Here is a 14,354-nt window from a genome sequence, read left to right on the forward strand (position 1 = left end):
CAATCATTGTTACAGATAAAACATGCTGGGAGGGTGTTTTTCTGAACGCTATCCAAAAACTCCTAAATAATCATGATCATCATAACAGTCTAATGTTACATCATTTCTTCTTGTGTTTTTCTCCAGAGCTACAGAATAAATCAACTGATAAGTGACATTGAGTGAAGCTGGATTTTTAAGGAGTTGCAGCAAATTTTTGGCCTTTGTAAACAGAAGGGATATTTTATTTTATGATTACATTGAGAACAACACTAATTACATTATATTATATAATTATAAAAACCTTCTCCCTTAACTGGATGTTCTGTGGTATTACGCTGTAGAACCTCTTTGTTGACCAGTTAATGTGTAAAATGTAGTCACGATTAAGGATGGGAATCGAAAACCGGTTCTTGTTGAGAACCGGTTCCCACTGTTTCAATTAATTGGAATTGTTTGTCATTTCTGCAAACGATTCCCCTATTGATTCCAGTCACCTCGAATAACATCACCACGTTGTGGAGCGTCACTTACCTGGCAGGAAACATGGCTTAAGCGGCACAAACGCTCAAAAGTTTGGTTATACTTTACGAGAACGGATGACAACAGGGCAACTTGCAATACTTGCAAAGTAGATATTTCATTTAAGGGAGGAAACACTACGAATATGCAAAAGCATTCGCTTACAAAACACATGATAACCTTAAATAAATGTCGTGTTTTTAATTCCACTCAGGACTCGTGAATCTCAACCCAGCAGCAGCGGTAACGTTTGCACATCCTCTCCCGTTAATACGGCAGGTAAATAATCAACTAACAGTTCATATTATGTTAGCACGATCTGCCTTATTACAAAACCTGCTATTACTGTGCGCTGCATTTAGGTGACCATGATGAGAGAGACGGACAGAGTCTGGCTGGCTCAGATGCTGGTGAGTCACCGAGCAGTGACTAAGTTTGTGGTAAAAGGCTTGCACCCATTTGCCACAGTAGATGCCCCTGATTTTCAGTAAGTGAATGTGTTTAATTGTAGGCAGGAACATTACTGGAGATTCTTGTGTAATTGCTACAGAATAATTTATGTTATACTTTGTTAATGCTACAGAAGAATATTTATTTTATTAATATTTTACTTTTACAATTTTTTTTCCTGGGGACCCTGTGACACCCCATCAAAGAACCGTAGGCTGTGGATCTCTTAAGATCTCACTGTTGGGTTTGTAAGGCCAAGTTACTCCTAAATTTTTATCTTGTTCAAGAGAAGATATAAAACAAAGTTCTAAGCTAATCGACCTTAGTGTTCTCCTTTTTTAAAAACAAGAATTAATAGGAGAATCGATAAAGAATCAAATGGTTAAACAGGATCGAAAATGGAATCGGAATCATGAAAATTTTATTAATTCCCATCCCTAGTCACGATGAGGCAGTTATTTTGATGTTGATTGAGAAATAAAAATGTGCAATGAATGTCTGGCTGACATGAGTCAGTCAATTTTTTTCAATGTCATTTCCTGAGTTTGAAATTTCAAAAACAGTATATAATCACTGATCTTGGAGCTGTTCAGCACCTTCTCACTGGAAGGCTGAAGCTACTGGTTTGTGCTGAAAAGAAATAAAACAAGATATTCTACAAAAGGTGGGCTTCAAGCTCTCAGATTATCTTCTACCCTTTCTTTAATGAACTACATGTCACTTTGGGTCTTTTGTTTTTCACAGATACTAAACATCACCATGAAGCTGCTGACTGTGTCTGCACTACTTTGTGCAATGCTGGGTCTGACGACTGCTGCTGGTGAGTATTGCAGTATGTAAACTTTTAGTAATTGCAAATGACTAAATATTGCAATATACAGCATGTGTGGAAACATAATAAATAGAAAATTAAGTATCTGCCAACATTTGATGTTTTAATTTGTCTGCCTCATCCAGAAAGGGGCAGCAACTATGGCCTTATTTTTGTGCCACTACTTTGAGCGCACGTAAAAAAAAATTAAGCGCACATAAAAAAAAATTGCAAGTGCAAGTGTTGCATTTTGAGGAGAAATTTATTTTGAGTGAAGAAAAGCTAAATTTGAGTGAACAAAATTCATTGCTGCGTGCAAAAAATGTATTTCAGTGTTTGCTATTATCCATACACACACACAATAGCAGCCCCTCTCGCTCAGTTTTTGCATTTGCGCTTGCTCGCAATGTGTTGTTTGCGCTCTCAACATTTCTGCCCGTGCGCGCTCAACTCTTTCTGTACACCCTTATATTTGTGCCACAAAACCAGCCAATCACAGACTTGGATGCAAAAAAAATCTGATGTTGATGGCTGTTTTGGTCTCCAATCAGCTTGAAATGACGAAATGCAATATCCCAGAATCCATTTCATCCAAAACTCAAACGAGGCAGTGGCGGAGGAACACAGAGTGGCGGAGTTTGAAATATTACTCTTTTTGGATCACAAAATAAACTTTTAAGATATTTTCATGCGAGAATGGTGCTGTGTAAACTTCAAATATGTGCTGGACTTATTAAGACATCACATATTTGCATAAGTGCTCTAACGTTTTCGGAGATGCCTGTTACCCACCGAGTGATAATATATAAAGCTGAACTGACAAAAAAATCGGCCGACTGCACCACCAGATATTATAGGAAAAACCATAAAGCCTTTGAACTACAACAAACGCTGTTGTGACAGTGATGTACACTGTCTTGTTGGTATATATGTATGATTTGTATCACCTTCATGTTTCCCTCTCACCACATATCCAACCCGATATCATGAGCAGCAGCTTTTACAGCTGTGGCTCCAGCAAATATCAGCTGATACTAGAAAGTAATATTAAATACATTCTAACAACAGCTGATCAAGCTTGAATGTGCTGCTGTTGTTTAGCGCGACATCCGTCGGTTTCCACTTTCTGGCGCAAAGTGGGAGATAAACAAACAAGAGAGACGATCAGCTGATCATTGATCAGTTTCATGACTGAAGTAGCAACAGGAGAGGGAGGGGGAGAGAATGAGAGAAGAAGAGGCAGCTATGCAGCTAACACAGAAAAACTCCAGCTTTGTGTCTTTTTTTTCATTGTAGCTGAAGTCCGGAGCGAATCACATTTTCTAGATTTCTAACAAACTAATCACAATAATTATGTCATGATGAACAGAAGGACAGCATGTGAATGAGTTTGATGTACAAAAAAATTGTTTTAAAGCTCAGAAAAAAAAATTAATTTACAAAGTTAGTACCAGCATCTAAAAATCATTTGTTGGTAGCTACTAAGTATTCTTTGTTTGTTTTCAGGACAACATCATGTAGAGAAAAGAGCCATATGTTGTCCCCATGGCTGGAATAAGTACGGCTACCGATGCTTCCGTTATTATTCGAATCCTTTGAACTGGGCTGAGGCTCAGGTAAAAACAGTGATGTTAATAGACCATGTATTTTTTTCCCCTTTTTATTTACTTTAATATGTTGATACTTTGTAATTCTGCTGTCTGTCAACCACTTTAGAGAGCCTGTGAGTCTGTGAATGCAAACCTGGCATCCGTACGCAATATCAGGGACTACTACTTCATTCGCAAGGTTATATATCATGCCACTCATGCCAATGGAGAAACATGGATTGGAGGCTCTGATGGACAAGTGGTATAGTACCATCACTATATAAGTTCTGACAGTTATAAAGTTAATTGCACTGATAATACAGTTTCTCTACATATTTATATTTGGAGGATGTAGCTTGTTTTAAAGTGTGTCATTGACTCTCCTTTTTTGTTTTCTAGGAGCGTTACTGGTTTTGGATCGATGGAACTCGCTTCAGTTATACACGCTGGTGTCGCACACAGCCTGACAACTTTTCAGGCAATCAGAACTGCATGACAATGAACTGGCTAGGTAAATCTCCCAAAGAATTCCTGAAAGCATAATGTAACATTCTGTGAATGCTAAAGAAAGAAAAAGTAAATGACTACTTCTCTGGGTTACAAATAGTAATAAATGTTGACTGAATATTTCATATGAATGACAGGAAAGTATATATAAGTGTCCATGTGATTTCAATGAATGCTGATTTTTGGTGCTTTCAGGACAAGACTGCTGGGATGATCAGCACTGTGGCATCAGACACCCATACGTCTGTGTCAAGAACATGCTTTCGTTCTTAGGCTGACATGAAGGCATCTGGCAAAGAAGCAACTTTTACATCTTGACTTATTTTCTTTCGCTAAACTTTGTTTTCCAGAACAAATTGTTCTCTCTCTGCTTCTGAAATAAACTATTAAGCTTTGAATCAAACCGGTCTGTGAGTCTTTGCTCTGTTTTTCAAGGGTCTAACATTTGCATTTTTTTTGCAAATACAGCAGGACCTGCTGTGGTATTTGTCTGTGTGCTCTCTCTTCAGCTGTTTCTACCTAGTCAACCCGATATGTATCTATGTGTGCACCAATACCAAGGAAATCCAGGCCCTATATTGCTGTTACCAGAGGCGGAGCCAGACATTTTGTACACCCGGGGCTTAGCCCTGAAGGGTAGTATGCGTGCGTGTGTGTGTGTGTGTGTGTGGGGGGGGGTTACAAAGGACTGACAAAACATGCTGTGAAGTTTAACATTTATTAGGCTGTGTTTTGAGTTTTGTTCGAAAAAGAATAATTTCATATAAGAAAAGAAATATATATCGCATATGCAGGACACCTTAAACTATTTTTTCAATTAAGCAGCAAGGCAGAACAAAATCAGGGCTGTATCAAGACACAGGGACTAAACCCCAATTCAACCAGACCCAGAACTGATCCGGAATTAAAACAGGACTACAACAGTTCAAAATCAGGACTACTTAGGACTTAACCAAGACAGAACCAGAATCAGAACTAGATGATAGTAGCACTAAAAATCATCATAGACCTGCACTACACTTATTTTTTAATTCTACCAAAGTAACTATTTAGATTCAGAAAAGTTTATATAACTATTTAGCCTTGTTGTGCAAACAAGCCTGCATAACTTAATAAATGTAGAATTTGAAAAATAACAAACCTAAAAAGATACACTAGGTACTAGATACATGTTCTGATGAGTTTTGTTAAACAACCATGTGACTAACGTGTGTCTCACCTGCTCTTGTTCCATCTCTATTCTGTCCTCATTCCCCTCTCTCTCTCCCTCTCTCTCCCTCTCTCTCCCTCTTTGTGCTGACAATCAAGCCAAACACCAACATCATCAAATATACAGTGGAAACCAGATATTTACATACTCTTCAGATAAAAACACAAACACTTTTTTAATTGTAACATCAAATCAGACTAAATGTTTATTTTTTTAGATTGATAAATATAAAAAACATATTTGTTAACTTTAAGAGTAAAGAGAGAAACTATCTGTATTTCTTAATTGCAAATGGCACCAAATTGCATTCAAAATTGAGCCACACTTATGGAGCTCCACAATTCTTTTCCTGGTGTTTTGGTTGATATTTCTTGATTTTCACATGTCACAGAAACAGGCTCTGTGTTTTGCCTTATATGCATCCACAGGTGTGCCACCAATTTACTCACATGGACTCTACGAACCTATCAGAAGCTTCTTAAGCTCAGAATGGAATCTGGAGTCTGGAGTTTTCTTATTAATTAACAATAAAGTTAGTGTACATGTACTCCTAAATTTGATGAAAGTGATAGAAAATAGACAGCTCTGTCTTTATTCTGACATTTAACTAATTCAAAAGATATTTCAATATTTATTTATCTAGCACAAAACAACTTTACTCTAAATTGATGTTTACCAGTAAAATAATGTTTTTATGTTTTTTCCCTAAAGTGTTTGTAAATATTTGGTTTCAAATGTGAATATACTGCTGTATTGAAAATTCTCTTGATTTGCATAGAAATATATTGCACAATGTCACAAGAAAAACAATGGTGTGCTTGGTTTCAACGTAACTTTAGTCTTTCATGAGTTATTTACAAGTTTCTGACCACTTATAAAATGTGTTCAATGTGCTGCCCATTGTGTTGGATTGTCAATGCAACCCTCTTCTCCCACTCTTCACACACTGATAGCAACACCGCAGGAGAAATGCCAGCACAGGCATCCAGTATCCGTAGTTTCAGGTGCTGCACATCTCGTATCTTCACACCATAGACAATTGCCTTCAGATGTCCCCAAAGATAAAAGTCTAAGGGGGTCAGATCGGGAGACCTTGGGCGCCATTCAACTGGCCCACAACGACCAATCCACTTTCCAGGAAACTGTTCATCTAGGAATGCTCGGACCTGGCACCCATAATGTGGTGGTGCACCATCTTGCTGGAAAAACTCAGGGAACGTGCCAGCTTCAGTGCATAAAGAGGGAAACACATCATCATGTAGCAATTTCAAATATCCAGTGGCCTTGAGGTTTCCATTGATGAAGAATGGACCCACTATCGTTGTACCCCATATACCACACCAAACAATCACTTTTGTTGTTCCAACAGTCTTGGAGGGATCCATCCAATGTGGGTTAGTGTCAGACCAATAGCGGTGGTTTTGTTTGTTAACTTCACCATTCACATAAAAGTTTGCCTCATCACTGAACAAAATCTTCTGCATGAACTGAGGGTCCTGTTCCAATTTTTATTTTGCCCTTTCTGCAAATTCTGTGCGCCGATCTGGGTCATCCTCGTTGAGATGCTGCAGTAGGTGGAGTTTGTAAGGGTGCCATTTGCAGTGTTGGGCAAGTTACTTTGAAATAGTAATTCAATTATAGTTACTAGTTACTTCTTCAAAAAAGTAACTGAGTTAGTAACTGAGATACAATATTCTAAAAGTAATTAATTACTTGGAAAAGTAACTATTGCGTTACTTAAAAAAAACAAAACAAAGAACGTTTAACCCTCTGGGGTCCAGGGTATAATTGGCCATTTTTTTACTACTCTTGATTTTCTCTCCACATTTTACCTTTAAAAACTATTTATTTTGTCTTGTTTGGTATCATTCTTTTTAGCGCAACCTCACGTGCCTGAATTTACAGTTATGTTCTCATTTTGTCATACTGTATAACCAGAATTGATCTAAAATCAGACAAAAAACATAAAATCAGAGTAGAAAAAGTTATATTTTTACTGTAACAACAATAAACGTCTTTAATGAATCATATTTCATAACTTTAAATGCAAATATAAATTGTCAATTTTAAAATCCTATGCACAAGTTTTGCAAACAACAAAGTTATTTGCATCCATTTACTTTTTACCCCTTTTTTAAATAACCATTTCAAACTATTTAAAGAACAATCAGCTGTTCTTCAATAAGATGCCACACAAATTATTTGTGCCACTCCAAAAAAATCATTTCTGTCCACTATAGAGGAGAACATCACAGCCTGATACCTGCAGGTCTGACAGCAGCAGGTGTATCACTCCTGTTTCTACCTGGAGACAGCAGTCACCTCATTGTTCTGACACACAACACAAAACTATCCACAACACTACACACTAACTACAGAAGACAACACATTAACTACACACTCCAAACACGCTAAACGTCACAAATCTCTCACATCTCAATACTCCCTCTCTCTCTCTCTTTCTCTCTCTCGCCGTCACTCCTAAAACTTTTTTTTGTTTTGTTTTTTTGCTCATAAGCAGAGAGTGCTTGCTAGCGCTAACGTGGCGAAACTATTGAGGAAAAAACGCCGCGTATATATTGTTTATCATGACTCTGGTTTTACGTGGCCTATCGACACAATTTAAAAACTGGTATATATCACCTTGTTGCTTTGTCTTTAAATGGTCATGTGATTGACTTACCACGACTACTTTATTCTTCCTCAGTCAAACAGCAGCACTCATGCGATTGTTTTGCCCCCTGAGCTCCAGGTGTTGTGCCAAAAAGTGATAGTCTGTCTGTGGGAGCGCGCAGCTGCTTAAAGCTGTAGCGTCCAGATTACTTACAGCTACTTCCGTGCAGCTGATATAAGATGCGGTAAGCTGAACACAGCTTCAACCGTCTGTTTGTTGAAAAATAGTAACGGACCGCGTTACCTTGTTAGTAACTGTAACGCCATTGTAACGATAGGAATAGTAATTAGTTAGATTACTCGTTACTGAAAAAAGTAACGCCGTTACTTGTAACGCCGTTATTCCCATCACTGGCCATTTGTGAGTAGCTAATATCCGCGGAAGGGATGTTCGACTAATGCCACTCTCCAGTGACATGCGGCAAGTGCTACGCTGTGGGCTCTTGCTGAATGAAGCTAGGACAGCCACTGATGTTTCTTCATTAGTGACAGTTTTCTTGCGTCCACATTTTGGCAAATCGAACACTGAACCAGTTTCATGAAACTTAGCAAGCAGTTTGCTGACAGTAGCATGGGAGATGGGTGGTCTCGTAGGGTGTCTTGCATTGAAATCTGCTGCAATGACCCGGTTACTGCGTTCACCAAATATCAACACAATTTCGATCCGCTCCTCACGTGTTAACCTCTTCGACATGTCAATGGCTGTGAACAAAGAGAAACTTGTAAATAACTCATGAAAGAATAAAGTTACATTGAAACCAAGCACACTACTGTTTTTCTTGTGACATTACCAATAAGTTCGATGTGTCACATGGCCCTCTTCCTATTGAAAAAACAAAAGTTGTATCCAAGATGGCCGACTTCTAAATGGCCACCATGGTCACCACCCATCTTGAGGAGTTTGCCCCCTCACATATACTAATGTGCCACAAACAGGACTTTAATATCACCAACCATTCCCATTTTATTACGGTGTATCCATATAAATGGCCCACCCTGTACAAAGCATAATATATAAAATAACATCTACTTGAGTTTTTTCTTTGAAAGAAGCCCCTTATGTCCATTGTTGTGTTCATCAGTACATAACTGAAACCGATTTAGAGTGCTTTGTTTAGCCGTGGAGGGTAACAACTGAAAATATGAAATAAACACACAAGTAAGCAAAGACTCAAAAAAAACAACATTGTTGTTCGGCTTTTCATTTCGCCATTTGTTGATTCACTCAAAGAGCAAGTAACATAATATGGGTCAAGTGATCAGTTTGATATTAATCTTTTGTGATGCACCGTCATATTTACATTATTTGTACAGTACAAATGATTTGCTTTCCTCTGTGCTCAGTCGCCTGGTGCCTGAGCTCATTGTGTGACTCCTGTGATTAAAGCATCTTTCTTTCAGCTTAACGAGTGAACCGTCAGCTCGTTCAAACACACGTTAAAGTCCGTTTGGCTCGACACCACCGAACAGAGGCAGCAATATAACATAGCTAACATTAACAGTGCAGTGAATCCTGCTTGTGCCGTCATATTCAGGACTGCAAACCGAGCAGCATCACTGACTTTCAGCTTGTTGTGTTTGTGGATATATGACTGACTTTAATTATCCATAAAATCATCACATCTCTGTAAGATTAAGGTCGACTATTGAACAGCGTATAATAGTTGTGTCAAGAAGTAAAGGCTTTGAAATCAAGTTAGTACAAACATCACTAATGTCACATAACTTTGCTGACATGTGGCCAACAGTAATGTTTTATTGTTCTTCATTATTAAACATTTGCACATAAATAAGTGACATAATATTCAGTACTTACTTTTGAAAGTTTACTCTTCGGCCGCTCCGCCGTCTGCCGTATTTTTTGGCAAAAGTATCCACATCCACCGCCGCGCTATGAATTGTGGGATATATGGGACCATGAAGGGTACACCGGACCACGCTTGAAATTTGGGGAAATTGAAAGCGCATTTGGAGTACGCATTGGGAGTACACTTCGGATTGGGACATCCGTCGTCGCATCGCTGTGACGTAATAGGTCTCAAAATGCGTACTCATAAGCGTGCGGTCACTGGATTGGGACACAGCCTACTACTTTAAACTTATAAAGGCAGCTTATGTAGAGCAGAACAGTGATCTTGACTTATGAGATGAATCATTATCAATTTGAAAGTTAAAGCTAAACAAATTTTAATGATCATGACACAATGTAAAAGGTAATAACAAAAAAAACACACCTTTCAGCTTTTCATGTATTTTGGAGACAGAATATAAATGTGCATGTTTCTATAGAACCTAGGTCAACTTCAGAAATTTTTCATAGTGCATGTTTGAGGCATCCTCTTTTTCCCCTAAACATAATAAATTTAACACAATTCAGTGGGCTATATACTGAAATTTAAGGATAGAAACAAAGTATTTCATGGTTTACCTCACCAAAGTGTGAAATGGACACACATCTAGAAGTTGCATTAGCTGGGGGACATAATATAATAGCCAAGAAGTCACATGAGAGCATTCCAGGGTTGTTAATTGACAGAAACGATTACGTTTGTCAGCAAATATATATTTACATGTAAATGTGTTAATATTGTCTGTTTAAATGCATTTGTGTGATTATTTTCATTTTGACTTGAAATAAAATACCTCCCTCTGCTGTTACTGCAACTTACTGCAGCTTCTGTATACATGTCCATCAGGGTGGTTTAACAGATTGAATAAATTCAAAAATGCCACCAGGCAAACTGAGTTAACCAGTGTCCAGGCCTGAAATTGGAAATTTATACTCATTCCAGCAGGTTAGCAGATAATAATAGGCAGTGTGACACTGATAAAATACCTCAGGAAATAACTATTTTTAGTACAGAGCCCCGCAAGGGACATGGGAGAAAAAAAAAATGAAAATAAACTTTTGTGAGATCTGTGACAAAATGGATTCTGCATTTCATCATTTCGAGCTGACTGGAGACCAAAACAGCCAATCAGATTTTTTGCATCCAAGCCTGTGATTGGCTGGTAATATTAAAACTAAGTAGCTGCCGCCATTGTTGGAAACTGGTATTGGCTGGGCCGCGCTATGAATTCTGGCATAGGTTGGGCCACGAAGGAAGCATTTGGAGCAGCCTTGGAATTGGGACAGCCTTCGTCGCCTGGCTCATCACCTATCCTATCCCCAGCCAATTCCAGTTTCCATCAATGGCAGGAGCTACTTAGTTTTAATATTACTCTTATTACTCTTTCTGGGTCACAAAATAAACTTTTAAGATATTTTCAGGGGAGAATGTAACTGTGTAAACTTCAAATATCTGCTCAGTTTATCAAGACATCACATATTTGCAAAAGTGCTCCGACGTTTTCGGAGACGTCTTACACACCAGTTCAAAGTTCATCTTCATTTTTTTTCTCCCATGACCCTTGCGGGGCTCTGTACTTCAGATACTTCATGTCATTCCTGCTCAAAGGGATTTTACAAGCTATTTAATCTTAGAGTGCAACTAGTTTTTTCACATCTTCATTTGGCTTTGCCTTTGTTAACAAAATAATGATATGGTGTAATGTGTCTTGTGTTGTTGTCCATCTGAGGTTATATTTACCTAATTTTCAAACCCAGTCCTGATATATAAAACCTTAGAATTGAAATATGAATGTACTTCTTTGTTTTCACCTATTTCTGTAGCCCTTGTGTGTGGAGTTATTCTTTTTCACACTGTTGTAATCATGATGAGCTTTAGGTTACATCAATTTGACGTCACTTTCATTGCATTGTCCACTCTGGCTCTTTGTGTTTCAGGCAGTTCTGTCTGTACCTACTAGTTTTCAGGTTACTCCATAAAATGATTGGCCAAAGTGTTACTTTAATTTAGGACTCATGGAAAACTGTTATTTTGGCTTGGGTGGCTTGAGGTCTAAACGAAAAGAGCAAGAGGATGGATTAAATTCAGTCACCAACACGTGGCCTTAATTATGCGAGCAGGAGTTCATTAACACCAGCACATACCTTTAAACGCAACTGTCTTCCATTTATACTCTCTGACTCGCCCAATGTGAGTAGCTGGAATGACCCAAGTCTCATGGCAAAGAAACCAAATAAAAAGCTAAATATCCACATAAACTCAGAACGTTTATTTTATTCACCTGGATGAAGCATTTTAGTGGAAGAATACATTTATGTACTTCAACAGTACATAGTCTCAACTGACTGCAGGTTTCTCCCAGCCCTATGCAATGTCCTTGATGATTTAGCATGCGTCAAGGCATCAAATATAATGCAAAGAAGAATTTTTTTATATATACAAATTCATATACACATATGCTTGGATCACTTATATATGTTGAAAACACCTTAAGTTAAACCGCCCTAACCAGTTTTGCCCTTAGCACTTTGGTTTGTCCCTGGGGCTTACAAACAAGTCATTTAGCTCCTTTAGCTATTTTGTTCTCTTTTAGGAGAGAACAAGGTGAGTACTGGGAAAGCAAGGATCTGTGAGACACTGTGATTTTTAAAGTGTAGGGCATTTGTGCCTGAATTGTATTGATGCTTCAAAACAAACTGAAACCCATGTCCACTGTGCCACCTTCTGGTTAATTTGGCTATTGCCACATCTTGATAGCTATTTCATAAAAAATAACAGATGTTTTGGGGAAATCCCAGAAAAGAAAAAATCAATCAATCAAACAATCAACAAAAGAAAAATATTGAGACTGTTAAAGACCACAAAGCTTTGGCTGTCATGAAACGTGCTTCAGCGAAATGCACCCCTCTGTTAACTTTCATGAGGTCCTTTGAGGCAACTCTTTAGTTGCTTAGTAACTCAGTGCAACACACAATAAACCAGTTTTGCAAAATACAATCTATTGAAAACAGACTGCTATCTTTATTGTGATAACCACACAAGTTCTCAGCTGTTTTTGGGCACAACCAGCTTTTTGTTTGCCTGTCTTGGGGGGGAAAAGCCCTCAAAGTTCGAATGTGTTTTGACCATGGCAAGCTTCCTGGGAGTTCATGTCATCATGTTTATTCTACAAGCAAAACAAGAAGCTGGAGTAACATAAGGTTTATTTTCATATAATTCAACAATAAATACATAAAATTAAAAAAGACTGAATCTGTTTCCCTTCTTTAAAAAAAGGGTTATATTTATGACATTTTCACTGGCTCATTCTGACCAATAACATTTTCACACATCAGCACCTTTTTAATTTATTACTAAATTTTTATTAATAAAAAATAATTTAAAAAAAATATCATGGATTTTATTTTATTTATTTATTTTTACAGTATGAAAACTCCTTCTGGCTGTGGCTTATGCAGCATTGGCATTAATGGTCTTGGGGGTCCAGGCTTCCCTTGCAAAGTCAGCATGCCCTGTCAGCTGAATTATACTGATACACTTCAATTACAAGTTGCACAAATTCATATACTTTGGTAATAAAAAAAACTTAAACACCCAAATCACTGATAAGTTATTGGAGAATGAGCTCAGGTTCCCAGTAGTTTAACTTGCTTCTGCACTGTTAATGCCCTGCACTGACCTGATGGACCAGTGCAGGGCCATTGTTTCTTCAAAGGTCTGTGTGTGTCTTTGAAACTAAAAAGAGGTCATTTCAGTGTGTCTGTGCAGTTACTTTTTAGCATGATGCTAATAGAAATTGCAAAACAAATGGAAACAAGTGTTGAGGATTTGTACTTCAAGTCAGTCACCCTGGGAGTGGTGAGTTCAGTGATTCATTTCTGCATTGAGAGTAAATGTGTGTCCTGCTTTGACTCTGCTAATCTAATAACAGAAAAATGGCTTCAACTCTCATCAGAATGCAATGCTAAACATTTTTATTTTAAGTAAGTAGTTTAATTATGATGCAATATTGATTCAGACATAAAGTCGCAAAGTGTTGTATAATCCAAATAATAAAAATGAAGAATAATCAAATTGAAATGAAATAGAAAATTAAAATAGAGTTAAAAACAATATAAGAATCAGTTCAAATACAGCATTAAAATATGAATAAAGAAAAACAAAATTTAAAACACTTACTAATAAGAATCTTAACGGAAAGCCTTATTAAACAAGAAAAGGTTTTAACTGAATGCTCAACCAATCAGAAATACCAAACAATGGTGTGGCTTCATTAGGGAAAAAACTAATTATATGGATTAAGTTTTTAGTTAACAGTAATGACTCTCAGCTGCCTAGCTTAACATTAAGCTAATGATATCAGTTAAGCTAACACCATTTAACACTGCTACCTTTTGGGAGCTGTGGTGGTTTCAAAGATGAAAGAAGTGTCACCAGTTTATCGTGTTAATGGTAGTTTCTATGAGTAATCTAATCAAATGACCAACAAAAGAACGCGCTCGCTGTTTAACATAATGAACCAACTACCCATGCAGGTTCATTCACCCTGACTGGCCACTGCAGCAATTGTTCAGTTGTAAGGCTAATCTCAAAAGTGGAGAGGGTTTCTGTGAACTGGTGGCTGCTTCCACACTAAATCAAGGAATATGATGTCTGGGCACAAAATTGGAAATGCCAACCAATTCAAACAGGACAGCAGATAATAATAGGCTGTGTGTGAAGTAACGTGATGGGGCAATCGTGGCTCAAGAGTTGGGAGTTCA

This window comes from Oreochromis niloticus, linkage group LG3, assembly GCF_001858045.2.
Source record: "Oreochromis niloticus isolate F11D_XX linkage group LG3, O_niloticus_UMD_NMBU, whole genome shotgun sequence".
Classification (NCBI taxonomy): Eukaryota; Metazoa; Chordata; class Actinopteri; order Cichliformes; family Cichlidae; genus Oreochromis; species Oreochromis niloticus.